This window comes from Macaca nemestrina, chromosome 1 (assembly GCF_043159975.1).
Source record: "Macaca nemestrina isolate mMacNem1 chromosome 1, mMacNem.hap1, whole genome shotgun sequence".
NCBI lineage: Eukaryota > Metazoa > Chordata > Mammalia > Primates > Cercopithecidae > Macaca > Macaca nemestrina.
The window spans coordinates 232,493,343-232,504,606 of record NC_092125.1 but is presented as its reverse complement, the minus strand read 5'-3'; the positions used below and the strand labels follow the sequence as shown (position 1 = coordinate 232,504,606).

General features: G+C 57.0%; 1 pseudogene; it reads left to right on the top strand.

Moving 5' to 3' along the window:
• LOC105498344 (ATPase family AAA domain-containing protein 3C-like) overlaps positions 1–10,922 on the top strand; it is a 14,172-nt pseudogene extending 3,250 nt beyond the window's left edge.
• Positions 10,923–11,264: the final 342 nt, after the last annotated feature.

Sequence of the window (11,264 nt, the reverse complement as noted above, 5' to 3'; positions counted from 1 at the left end):
TCTCCCAAGTAGCTGGGATTATAGGCACCTGCCACCATACCCGGCTAATTTTTGTATTTTTTACTAGAGATGGGGTTTCACTATGTTGGCCATGATGGTCTAGATCTCTTGACCTCGTGATGCACCTGCCTCAGCCTCCCAAAGTGCTGGTATTACTGCACCGGTCTATTTTATTCTTATTTATTTGAGATAAAGTCACACTCTATCCCTTTAGCTGGCCTGCAGTGGCACGGTCTTGGCTCACTACAACCTCCACCACCTGGGTTCAAGCTAGTCTCCTGCCTCAGCCCTCTGAGTAGCTGGGATTATAGGCATTTTTGTATTTTTAGTACAGATGGGGTTTCACCATTTTGGTCAGGCTGGTGGAGGACTCCTGACCTCAAATGACCTACCCGCCTGGCCTCCCGAAATGCTGGGATTACATGCGTGATCCACCACGCAGAGCCATACAGTTCTTATGTTAAGGCAGCGTCTCTGTCGCCCAGGCTGGAGTGCAGTGGCGCGATCACAGCTCACTGTTGCCTCGACCTTTCAAGCTCAAGCCGTCCTCCTGCCTCAGCCGCCCGCGTAGCCAGGACTGCAGGGGCACAGTGCCATGCCCGGCTAATTTTTTTTTTTTGTGATGGAGTTTTGCTCTTGTTGCCCAGGCTGGAGTGCGGTGGCGCAATCTTGGCTCACTGCAACCTCCTCCCCCTGGGTTCAAGCAATTCTCCTGCCTCAGCCTCCCAAGTAGCTGGGATTACAGTCTTGTACCACCACGCCCGGCTCATTTTGTATTTTTTTTTAGTAGACAAGGGATTTCTCCATGTCAGTCAGGCTAGTCCTAAACTCCTGACCTCAGGTGACCCGCCCACCTCAGCCTCCCAAACTGCTGGGATTACAGTCGTGAGCCACTGTGCCTGGTCCCGGCTAATTTTTTTTTTTTTTGAGACGGAGCCTCGCTCTGTCGCCCAGGCTAAAGTACAGCGGCGGAATCTCAGCTCACTGCAAGCTCCGCCTCCCGGTTTCATGGCATTCTCCTGCCTCAGCCTCCAAGTAGCTGGGACTACAGGCGCCCGCCACCACGCTCGGCTATTTTTGTTTTGTATTTATTAGTAGAGACGGGGTTTCATAGTGTTAGCCAGGATGGCCTCGATCTCCTGACATTGTGATCCGGCCACCTCGGCCTCCCAAAGTGCTGGGATTATAGGCGTGAGCCATCGTCCCCGGCTGTTTTTTTGTAATGTTAGTAGACATGGACTTACTCCCTCGTTACCCAGGCTGGGCTCAAACTTCTGAGCTATCAGAGATGCTCCCGCCTTGACCTCGTGAAGTTCTGGGATTACAGACGTGAGCCCCCATGCCCAGTCAGGGTTTTTTTTGTTTTTGTTTTTGTTTTTGATACAGAGTCACACTCTGTCGCCCATGCTGGAGTGCATCGGTGCGATTTCGGCTCGCTGCAACCTCTGCCTCTCAGGTTGAAGTGATTCTCCTGCTTCAGCCTCCCACGTAGCTGGGACCACAGTTGTGCCACCGCGCCTGGCTGATTTTTGTATTTTTAGTAGAGACGGAGTCTCACCATGTTGGCCAGGATGTTCTCAAACTCCCTACCTCAGGTGATCTGCCCACCTCGGCCTCCCAAAATACTACGTTACATGCATGAGCCACCGTCCCTGGCCCTGGTCAGGCTTTTGAGTTTAGATCCATGAAAGTGTGGCCGCGTCCCTGCTCCCTGCAGGAGGGAGGCCTGTGGGACCTTCTGCTGTGGCTGTTTACAAGGCTTTGCTCCTGGTGCCTAAGGCTTGAACCTTCTCTCTGCAGGAGGAGATAAACGAGGATCTCAAAGCCACCCAGAACGCCTTCCTAAACCACATGAAGGAGCGCAGCAACAAGTGAGGGGGCCCCTCGGGTCCTGGGCCCCTGGGTAGGGCTTTGCAGCCATCGCCCTTGGTTCCCACCGAGGGACCTCAGGGGCCCTGGATCACAGTGCTGGGCAGCACCCATGGCCTCAACATGCCCACCTCGGATGTCCCCTAGGAACGTCCCAGCTCAGGACAGCATGGGGCGTCACTGAGGAACATGCGGGGGCCTCCTGGGCAGAGCCGGGGTCAGTCCCGTCCTCACGGCCCTGTGCGATGCCGCCCCAGCTTGCAGGTCCCTCTGCCCCTGGGTTTCCGCGGTCCTGTGCCGGCAAGGGAGGCGGTCTGATGGTCTGAGGCTCTGCTGGGGCCTCCATTGGAGGCTGTGGGTGCCCTGGGGTGGGAGATGGAGACATGTTTGTTCACACGGGAAGCTGGGCACGAGCAGGTCTTGTGTGTTTGGGCGGAGCCTGGGGCCTTGGCCCCCCGACCCAGATGCTGGACAGGGGTGCACCCTCCAGGTTAGGGGCCCTCCCCACATTGTGCGTCCTCCGTGAGCTGCTGCCCAGACGTCCCCAGTAGGTGGATGGCCCCATGGCCAGGCTCCCTAGCCCCTCCCAAATCCCCTAAGTTTGAGTTCTCTTGGTCTCCTGGGCCCCTCCAGCCCCAGTCACATGTCACACGGAGGATCAAGTCCTGCCAGGCGCCCGTGGCCGACTCCTCAGGCGTGTTGGGCTCCCTGGCTCAGCTGCTGCCCGTAGACGCTCCCTGGAGCCCTGGCTCAGGTCCTTCCCAGAGAGGCAGGGCTGAGGCCCTGCTGAGCCTCCGCTGCACCCGAGCCCCTGAGGTCCTGCTCCTGGCTGGCGTGGCCACTCTTGACATGGACTCTGGGTGCCGCATCCCTGCTCCCAGCACGGCAGGGCTCAGGCAGCAGGAGGAGTGGTGGTCCTGGCGCTGCCTATCACGCTGGGCGAGTGTCAGCAGGGAAGCGCCACACGGGGTGAGAACAGAGGCTCCGGTAGCCGGGCGGGGGGACAGCTGGGCGTGGTGGGGCAGGCGGTGACCAAGGCTGTGCCGCGTCCTCCCGGTGTTTCCTGTGCTCACAAGCTGCCGCTTTAGATTCTCCCGGAAAGTCCCCCTGGGGGGACTAAGGAGCCCGTGTTCCCCTCGGGGCAGTTTGGCCGGCAGCCCCAGCATTTCCTTCCCCATCCCTGCTCCGCAGATTCATGCTGGTCCTGACCAGCCGCCACCCCGAGCAGTTACACTGGGACATCCACGACCGCATCGATGTGATGGTTCACTTCGACCTGCCCAGGCTGGAGGAGCGGGAGCGCCTGGTGAGAATGTATCTTGACAAGTATGTTCTTATCCCCGCAACAGAAGGAAAACAGTAAGTGTCTCGCTTTACCCACCCCTGTCCAGGGACCCTCGCTCAGGGCCCACCCCCGGCCCTGCTCTCCAGACGATCCCAGCAGGCCCAATCTCCGGGGTGGCACCGCCTCCCTGCCCTGCGGTTTTGAGCAGGAGCCCTGTGGGCCCCAAGGGTCCCAGAGGCCGCACTCAGGGAGGTGCCACCACCCTTTCCTCATCCCCACCTGAGAACAGCCTGGTGGCGTCTCCTCGGGTTTGGGGGGCAGAGCCCACCATCACTTACAAACCTTCAACTTTTTTTTTTGAGACAGTCTCGCTCTGTGCCCCAGGCTGGAGTGCAGTGGCACGATCTCAGCTGACTGCAACCTCCGCCTCCTGGGTTCACGCGATTCGCCTGCCTCAGCCTCCTGAGTAGCTGCGATTATAGGTGCCTGCCACCACGCCCCACTGCTTTTTGCATTTTTGTAGAGATGCAGTTTCACCATGTTGGCCAGGCTGGTCTCGAAACCCTGACCTCAGGTGATCTGCCCGCCTTGGCCTCCCACAGTGCAGGGATTACAGATGCCAGCCACTGTGCCCAGCCAGCCTCAGGCCCTGGAGGTGAGGGGAGGTGACGTGGAGTGTTGCTCTGAGACCCCCATGTTGGGATTCAAGGGAGACGCTCCTCATGAGAGCCCCATATTGGGACTGGAGAGGATCCTCATGGTCCCCTGCTGGCTGCTGGCCTGGCCTTCCTCCAGCTGCCATGCCTGGCCCTGGAGCCTCATGGTGTGGGGCGCGGCTCCGGCTGCACTTGTACCCTGAGGCCTTCAGGCTCCCTGTCGCTGGTGGTGGGTGCAGCAGGCACGGCGGGCAGAGGCCTCCAGGTGATGACAGGCCCTGGGGCTGCACGCCGGCTGCCTCAGGAACACTCCAGATGAGCAGAGGCTGCTCCACCTCTTGGCGTCCCCAGGTCACGTGTTTCTGAGTCCTTCTGTGCACCTGACCTAAATTCCTGCTGTCTCCTGTGACAGCAAAAGCTGCTCTGTTCCAAAGAGAGCCTGGTTCCCCCTGCCAACCCCTCCGTGGATGCCTGCTCCATGCTAGCCCAGCTGTCCCGGCCTCAGTTTCCCTTTGGCCCTCCCCTGCCCTGGGCTCTCCCACTCCCACGGCTGCTCGTAGCCCTGGCACCATGACTTGGCTTCTGTGGCCTCCAGGGAGATGCTTTTGCTGGAAGTCAGGGCTCTGCCACTGCCACTGTAAAGGCCATGCGCCTTGTGGGTGCTGAATGGGCAGGTGAGGGCAGGGCTGGTGTGAAGAGGGGGTGCGGCCATCTCCAGGCCCCACAGCAGTCGCCACCTCTCTGCTCAGCCCAGACCTGGTTTGCATCATGGAGAGGGTGGAGTTTGGCTGTCACAGGAAGACTCCCTCCCAAGGGGACATCTGGCATGGGTGCCCGCCTGGCTGCCTATCTTCCAGCCCCCACCTCGTGGTGTGGGAGCCGCTGCCTTGGCCGGCCCACTTGGGAACTCCTTCTCCAGGCGCCTGAAGCTGGCCCAGTTTGACTATGGGAGGAAGTGCGAGGAGATCGCTGAGCTGACGGAGCACATGTCGGGCCGGGAGATCGCACAGCTGGTTCAGTCCTGGCAGGTGAGTCGGGCTCGGGCGCACCCACCCAGACGGGAGCCCAACTGTTGTGGAGACGGCCGGTTGTGCCTGTCCCAGCACCAGTGTCACACAGCAGCTCCTGTTGAGGGGTTTTCAGTGCACAGACGTGACACGGGGCACCCGCCCCAGTCGGCCACTCCACACAGTGGCGCGCCCCTGCTCCTGCCCTCGGAAGGGTGGGGCATGTCCGTGGCTGACGGTCACAGGTCAGGAAGCCCGTCCGGCATCCTAGTATCCGGGCTCTGCCAGGTGGGCCGGGAGGCTTTCGATGCTCACCTTGGCAGACGGGCACCCCCTGGTGTGAATGGTCATTGGGACAGGCCCCGCCTGAGTTTGGTGGTGGGGCTGGAGGGATGTTGTGTTTCCTGGACCACGTCCATTGCCTTGGTCCTGCTTGACGGGCTCAGACACATGGGCAGGAGTGACCTGACCTCTGATTGTCCCACAGCCGGCTGCTCCTTGGAGGACCCCTCCTGCAGCTCCGTGGCTGCTGCAGGGACGGGGAGCCGGGACTCAGAGCAGTGTGGGCGTGGCCATCTGGAAAGCTTTGATCTTTGGGGGTTGCAGGAAAAGCAAAACCAGGTCTGTGGGGCTGAAGGCACCAAGGCCATGCACAGGCATCGCTGCCTCTGGGGTCTGCAGAGTCTGTGTGACAACCTGGTCACTCCACCTAGCAGCGCTTTGGTGTGTGACAGGTTCATGAAGTAGCCAGTTACCTTGATTTGAACGTTGGAGCCGGGGTCTCTAGGGGCTGTATTAGTCAGTACAGGCTGGGTTATGCCGCTGTGACAAAGAGCCTCAGATCTCAAACCCCATCCTTGTGGGTCAGCTGAGGTCTGTGTTCCAGGCCGTCCCCACTTGGGACCAGGTCTCTTTCCACAACTAAGCAAGCAGAGGCCAGGCGTGGTGGTGGCTCATGCTTGTTTTCCCGGCATTTGGGGAGGTCAAGTCAGCCAGATTATTTGAAGTCAGGAGTTCAGGACCAGCCTGGAAAGCAAGGGGAGACCCCATCTCTACAAAAAATAAAAATATTAGCCGGACCCAATGGTGCACGCCTGTAATGCCAGCTGCTTGGGAGGCTGAGGTGGGAGGATCACTTGAACCTGGGAGGTGGAGGTTGCAGTGAGCCGAGTTTGTGCCTGAACAACAGAGTGAGACTCCGTCTCAAAAAAAAAAAAAAAACAGAAAACAAAAACCCAGGAGTGTGGTTGGCTACTGAGCCTGCCCTAACCACTGGGGCGTGTGTCCCCACAGCTCTGAAAGCAGAGGCCCAAGGTCAGGGTGCCTGCTCAGTCCCCCCCCGTGCAGTGTTCTTTGCTGGATACTCATGTGGCAGCGAGAGCAACCCGGCTCTCTGGTGTCCCTTATAAGGATGCTCATCCCGCGCCGCTCACAGTCGTGGTGGGGAGCCACCGTGCCCAACCCCACACTTGGTCCTTCAACAGTTGTGTTTTTTGTGCTGGGCACTTTGGCTCACACTTGTAATCCCAGGACTTTGAGAGACCGAGGTAAGTGGATTGCCTGAGCCACCACGCCTGGCTAATGTTTGTATTTTTAGTAGAGACGATGTTTCACCATGTTGTCCAGACTGGTCTTGAACTCCTGACATGAGGTAATCCATCTGCCTCAGCCTCCCAAGGGGCTGGGATTCAGACATGGGCCACCGCGTCCGGCCAGTTTCCATTGTACAAGTCTTTCACCTCCTTGGTTAAGTGAATTTCCAAGTATTTTATTCTTTCCGCTGCTTTTGTAAATGGAAACGGTTTCATAATTCCCCGTTCACATTATTCACTGTTGGGATGTAGAACTGCAGCTTTCTTTGCTGTTGGTTTTGTATCCTGTAAGTTTGCTGATGTCACGGCGTTTTTTCTTCCAATATGGATTCTAGGACTTTCCACATATAAGATTATTTCATCTGAGAACAGGTGATTTTACCTGTCCCTTTTCAGTTTGGATGACCTTTCTTTTTCTTGTCTAATTGCTCTGGCCAGAGCTTCCAGTGGTGTGTGGAATAGAAGCGGTAAAGCATTCTTGCCTGGTTCCTTACCTCAGAGGAAAAGCTTTGTTTCCACCACTGAGTATGTCACCTATGGGCTTGTGATATGTGGCTTTCATTGTGTTTAGGGTGTATCCTTCAATTCTTGGTTTGGTGAGTGTTTTTATCATAAAAGTGTGAGGCGGGTGGATCACCTGAGGTCGGCAGTTCGAGGCCAACCTGACCAACGTGAAGAAACCCCATCTCTCCTACAAATACAAACTTAGTTGGGCATGGTGGTGCATGCCCGTAATCCCAGCTACTCGGGAAGCTGAGACAGGAGAACCGCGTGAATGCGGCAGGCAGAGGTTGCAGTGAGCCGAGATCGTGCCATTTGCACTCCAGCCTGGGCAAGAAAAGCAACATTGTCTCAAAAATTAAAAAGAAAAAAAGTGGCCAGGCACGGTGGCTCACGCCTGTAATCCCAGCACTTTGGGAGGCCAAGGCGGGTGGATCACGAGGTCAGGAGATCGATACCATCCTGGCTATCATGGTGAAACCCTGTTTCTACTAAAAATATAAAAAATTAGCTGGGCATGGCCCCACCTGGGACTGGGTCTTGCCGAGAATCCCACCCAGGAGGCCACGTGACATTTCGCTGTCACTTCTGGTGGGCTCTGCCAGGTCCCGTGCTTCCTGGTGGGGTGGCCCCGTGAGCATCTGCTCATCCCCTTTCCTCCACTGGGCCCTGGGTGAGGTGCAGCCACTCGGGTGCACCCTGAGGGTTCCCACACCTGTTTCAACTCTCTTGGGTCGGCTCAAGATCAAAAATGATGTTGAACAGACCTGGGCCCCTGAGCCACAGTGGCGGTCCAGCTCCAGTCGGTGTCTCCCCACACAGTGGCTCTTGGCGAGCGGTGGGCGCTGCCAGAGAGTACAAGCACCACGTGGTCATCCCCATGGCAGGTCCCGTCGTGGCAGCCGTGTTGTGGGAGGATGGTGTGCTGCTGCCCCTTTACCCTGTGAGATGAGTCCTGCCTCTGGGAGGCACAGCCGGGACTGAGTGAGGGACCCCCTCAGCTGTCCGGGAAGCATCCCCTGCCCTGTGCTTCCTCCAGGCGTCCTGGTGCACTCCCAAGCACAGTGCCCAGTGGGGGTGCCCAAACCTTCACCCTGACCCATGGGTGCCTCCCCTTGGGGACTCCACACCTTTCACTGGCACTGGGATGGAGAGCAACCTGTCCATGGCAGAAGGGCTGCACCTGAGGTGCTTGAAGTGACTTCAAGGGCCACAGTCCCAGCAGCTCCAGCCTCCGCGTGCTGGATACCAAGTCCTGTGGAGGCACGGGTGACCTTGATGCTAGCACCTATGTGCCCTGAGGTTGGGCAGTGGCTACCTCTGCCCTGGAGGCCTATGAAGGTGAGCGTCTGAGGTTCTGCGGTGCACTGTGACCCGGGGGCACTGCCTGGCCACGGCTGAGACACGCAGAGGGTCTGCAATTCCCTCCTGCCTCTTGGGAGCTGCCCTGGGTCTGCAGTCAGTGGGGCTCGGCCTCGGGCTTTCCGTTATTAGAAAGTCACTGAGAAACTGCAGTGCTGAGGACGCAGGCAGGGCTGTGGCACTGCAGGGGCCGCTCCCGGTGTCCACACGTATGCTGGGCTCTGCCGAGGTGCAGGAAGCCTGTGTTTCACCCTGAGGCCGTCCTGGTGCCCCCGGTCTGCACCCTCCCCACTTTGGGGCCCTGGCCTGCGTTACAGGTGGGGGGCTCCCATGGTGGCCTCCCTCAGCTCCCTCTCTCCTCACTAGGACACGGCGTATGCCTCCGAGGATGGAGTCCTCACCGAGGCCATGTTGGATGCCCATGTTGAAGACTTTGTCCAGCAGCACCAGCAGACAAATGCGCTGGCTGAAGAGGGAGGGGCCTGGGCCAGTGGATGAGCACCCCTCATCCTGAGTCCACAGTGAGACCACAATTCACGGAGCCTGGCCGTGGACCCCTCCCACCCCTGCCTTTCCGGCCCTGCACATTTAGGAAATGCTCCCCCTAATAAAAGTCCCACAGGTGCCGCACTGCTGTGTCTATTGGCTGATGCGGGGCAGGGTTTGGGTCCCCTAGTGTCCTCCTGGGGTCAAAGGTGACAGAAAAGACAGAGGCTGGAGCTTTCTGGAGAATTTCCTAATCACAGAGGGGTGGGCTTCACATGAGGTGCCTGCCACAACAGGGCCGGCTGCCTGAATGCCGCTTGGGACCGGCTGCCTGTGCCCCATCCTGCAGCCATGCAGACGCGGGTGCTCCTTCGCCTCCCTCCATAAAGCGCACAGGAAACAGACACAGCGGCTTCAAACAGATGCTGGCCCGTACCGCGTGCTTCACCGCCCCTGTAACTTCCCCTGCCCCTGCTTTGCAGCTAGGCCCTGAAAACCTTGATGGGGCTGGGCGTGGTGGCTCACGCCTGGAATCTCAGCGAGGCCAAGGCGGGTGGATCACCTGAGGTCTGGAGTTCCAGACTAGCCTGGCCAACATGGTAAAACCCCATCTCTCCTTAAAAAAAATACAAAAATTAGCCAGGCGTGGTGGCAGGTGCCTGAAATTCCAGGTACTCAGGAGGCTGAGGCAGGAGAATCATTTGAACCCGGGAAGTGGAGGTTGCACTGAGCCAAGTCCTTGCATTGCACTGCAGGATGGACAACAAGAGTGAAACGCCCTCTCAAAAAAAAAAAAAAAAGCCAGGTCAGGTGGCACATGTCGGTGGTCCCAGCTTCTTAGCCTGGAGGCTGAGGTAGAAGGATCGCCTGAGCATGGGAGGCGGAGGTTTCAGTGAGCAGAGATCGCACTACTGCACTCCAGCCTGGTTGACAGAGTGAGACCCTCTCAATCAATAAAACCAAAACCTTCATTATAGCCATGGTTTGGGGGGCGTCTGGCTATGGCAGGGGAACTCATTTGGTTTTTCTCCTCCTCTTCTATTTCTTGGAAGAGACGGGGTCTCTCTTTGTTGCGCAGGCTGGTCTCCAACTTCTGGGCTCAAGCGATCCTCCTGCCTCAGCCTCCCAAAGTGGTGGGGTTACAGGCGTGAGCCACCGCAGCTGGCCTGTTTGTTTTTTTGGCGACAGAGTCTTGCTCAGGGTGGAGTGCAGTGGCCTGATCTCAGCTCACCGCAACCTCCACCTCCTGAGTTCAAGCAGTTTTCCCGCCTAAGCCCTCCGGAGTAACTGGGATTACAGGCGCACACCACCATGCCCAGGTTAATTTTTGTATTTTTGGCAGAGACGGGGGTTTCACTGTTGGCCAAGCTGGTCTCAAACTCCTGTTTTCAGGTGATCTGCCCACCTCAGCCTCCCAAAGTGCTGGGATTACGGGTGTGAGCCACCGTGCCTGGCCAGCATTTTCTGGCTTGTTTTTTATATATTTTTTTGAGACGGAGTCTCACTCTGTCGCCCAGGCTGGAGTGCAGTGACGAGATCTGGGCAGCTCACTGTGTTATATGTAAATTTTCTGTGCCGCCAAAGAAGTAGCACTCAAATATACGTTTTCCTTAGCTAGACAATTTACTTCTATAGAAGGGGGCGTCTCATAGATGGAGCAATGGCGAGCGCCTGGACAAGGGAGGTGAAAGTTCTTAACTATTTATCTTCTGTTTCTTTCCAACGTTTTGCTTTCTCTCCCTTTTCCTGTCTTATAAACTGGGGAAAAGGGGAGATGGGGAAAACCTGGGTAGGACAACAGGAGAAGTGGTGGTCTCATTCTATATTTCCCCCCTTTGAGAATTTTCACCTTTTTAGTGGCAGTTCTCACTCTCATCTTTACTTTCTGAGTCTCTCTGTGAGATAGAGCAACAGTGATTCATATAATACACATGTGCTGAAGTTTTCTGATGAACCAAAGTAGCAACAAAACTTTTTATCATTTGAAAAAGCAAGGGTAATACACAGGGGAGCAGCAAGCAAGTTCCTATTGCTAGCAGTACACCTACAATGAGGGTTTTAAATCCTCCTAAAGCTGGAAACCATTTTCCAAATAAAGACCTAGGATCAAACTCATGCCAAACCTGTACAGGCACATGTGCCAACTTTGCCATGTCCCTGACTGTGTTTTTTTTTTTTTTTTTTTTTGAGACGGAGTCTCGCTGTGTGGCCCAGGCTAGAGTGCAGTGGCCCGATCTCGGCTCACTGCAAGCTCCACCTCCCGGGTTCACCATTCTCCCGCCTCAGCCTCCGAGTAGCTGGGGCTACAGGCGCCCGCCACCACGCCCGGCTAGTTTTTTGTATTTTTTTAGTAGAGACGGGGTTTCACCATGTTAGCCAGGATGGTCTCGATCTCCTGACCTCGTGATCCACCCGCCTCGGCCTCCCAAAGTGCTGGGATTACAGGCTTGAGCCACCGCGCCCGGCCCCTGACTGTGTTTTCAACCACCTGTCCTTCAGCATCTAT